The following is a 2,500-nucleotide window of genomic DNA, read 5'->3' as shown; positions in this document are numbered from 1 at the left end:
TGGTAGGTTAGGGTCAGAGGGGAAGGAGGTGGGGAGGAGAGTGGAGAGAGGAAGAGAGGGGTGGGGGAAGGGGAAGGAGGTGGGTAGGAGAGGGGGAAGGGGTAGTAGAGGGGAAAGAGATGGGGAGGAGAAGAGGAGGAGGTGGGGAGAGGGGAGGAGAGGGGAAAGAAGAGAGGGTGGGAGAAGGATAAGGAGTTGGGTAGTAGAGGGGAAAGAGGGGAGGGTGGGGGAAGGGGAAAGGGGTACGAGATCGAAGGAGGTTGGAGGGAGGAGATGGGTAAGTGGGGAATGAGGAGAGGACGGAGGAAGGGGGGAAGGGGGGGGGAGTGGAAGGGGTATGGGTAGGAGGAGAGGTTGGAGGGGCTTGATAAGCAGGGAGAGGAGAAGGAAGGGGGAAGACGAAAGAGGAAGAAGGAGGGAATAGAGATAATTGAAAGGAGACGAGGAAAACTGAATTGAAGGATAGGGGAAGAGATTGGAAGGGGTTGGTTCGGATGGGGAGAAAGGAGCAAGGGATAGGAAGGGAGGAGAAAGAGGGAAGAGGAGGATTAATGGAGAAGGTAGAAGAAGCGGAAAGGGGGAAGAGGAGGGTATGAGGATGAAAAAGGGGATAGAAGGGAAAAGGAGAGGGACTAATAGGGATAGTGGAGGAGGAGGGGATGGGGAAGGAGGGGAAGGAGATGGGAGGGAGGGGGAAAGTGGGGAGGAGGGGGAGAGAATAAAAGTAATGAGGGAGCTAGAGGGGAGAAGGGCGTTTGAGGGCGAAAGGATTGAGGGAAGAGGTAGGAAAGGGAGGAATCAGGACAGGTTTATAATACATGCTATCATATACTCAAACTGACACAAAAAAGACACAAAACAACGGCAACAACAACAACAACACACACACACACATACACACACACACACACACACACACACACACACACAAACACACACACACACACACAAACACACACACACACACACATACACACACACACACACACACACACACACACACACACACACACACACACACACACACACATACACACACGAACACCAGAACAACACACTCAAAAAAAGGGAAAAAAAGAAGAAAAAAAAACACTTTGTCGATTGTATTTCACAAAGGAACATCTACCGTTTCTCCGGATTTGTTAGTGTACAGCAAAATATTCTAGCTTCTTATCCTCCAATATATATATTTTTTTCTTTTTTTATTTGAACTGTTTATTTCGAAAATCAGCTTTCAGTTAGTGGAGACCATAATTAGCATTGCTTTATTTTTCATTTGCCTTTTCATTTTTTTATCAGTGCATACGTAAGATTACACAGAGAGAAACAAAAAACGCACACAAAAAAGAAAGAAAGAAATTACAAATACATAAACAAAGAAACAAAGAAACAGAGAAAGATAAAAACAACAAACAAACAAAAAAACATAGTGAAACAAACCAACAAACAAAAAAACATAGAGAAACAAACAAACAAACAAACAAAACACAAATGGCAACCGAGCTGACTTGGGAAACCTTCCGTCGGGTCGAGACAAGCATCATTTGGAGCTTCGCTGGGGCTTCGAAGCAAATAACGACACATGCTAAAGACCCAAAACGTATTCGTGTTTCGAGCTTGATCTCTGTTGGTTCGTAGCGTGTCAAGATTGGAGATCCCGAGTGGGTTTTTCTGGTGGGGGCTTTGGTGCGAGAGGAGGGTGGATTGGAGTGGGTTCGGGTGGGTTCTGGTGGGTTTGAGTAGGTTCGTGTGGGTTTGAGTGGGTTCGGGGTCGGTTGGGGGTGGGTTCGGAGTGGGTTGGGGTGGGTTCGATTACTTTCGACTGGGTTTTAGTAGGTTTGAGTGGGTTCAGGGTGGGTTTAGGTGGGTTCGATTGGGTTTGATTGGGTTGGGTGTGGGTTCAATTAGGTTTGCGGTGGGTTGGGGTGGATTCGACTGGGTTTGAGTTGGTGTGAGTTGGTTCGGGATGGGTTAGAGTGGGTTGGGTTCAGTTGGGTTGGAGATGGCTTTTAATTTTGTGTGGGTTTTCCTTTCTCTCTGTCTGTCGTTATATCTGTTTGTCTCTTTTTATACTTCATTATCTCGTTCACTTTCTCTCTCTGGCTATCTGCCTATCTATTATATGTCTATCTGTATGTCTTCCTCTCACTCTCTTCTTTCTCTCTTTTTCCCTCTCTCTCTCTCTCTCTCTCTCTCTCTCTCTCTCTCTCTCTCTCTCTCTCTCTCTCTCCCTCCTTTTCTTTCTCTCTCTCTCTCTCTCTCTCTCTCTCTCTATATATATATATATATATATATATATATATATATATATATATATATGTATATATATATATATTTGTATATATATATATATATACATACATATATATATATATATATATATATATATATATATATATATATATATATATATATCACAGTATCATTGAAAATAATCCAAAGAAACAACAAAACATCATTAACGAATTTCAAAAATTTGTAAGAATGGTATAATAACTTA

The sequence above is a fragment of the Penaeus chinensis genome, chromosome 41 (assembly GCF_019202785.1).
Source record: "Penaeus chinensis breed Huanghai No. 1 chromosome 41, ASM1920278v2, whole genome shotgun sequence".
In the NCBI taxonomy this organism is placed as follows: domain Eukaryota; kingdom Metazoa; phylum Arthropoda; class Malacostraca; order Decapoda; family Penaeidae; genus Penaeus; species Penaeus chinensis.
The sequence above is the reverse complement of the archived record's forward strand: the minus strand, read 5'-3'. Positions refer to the sequence as shown.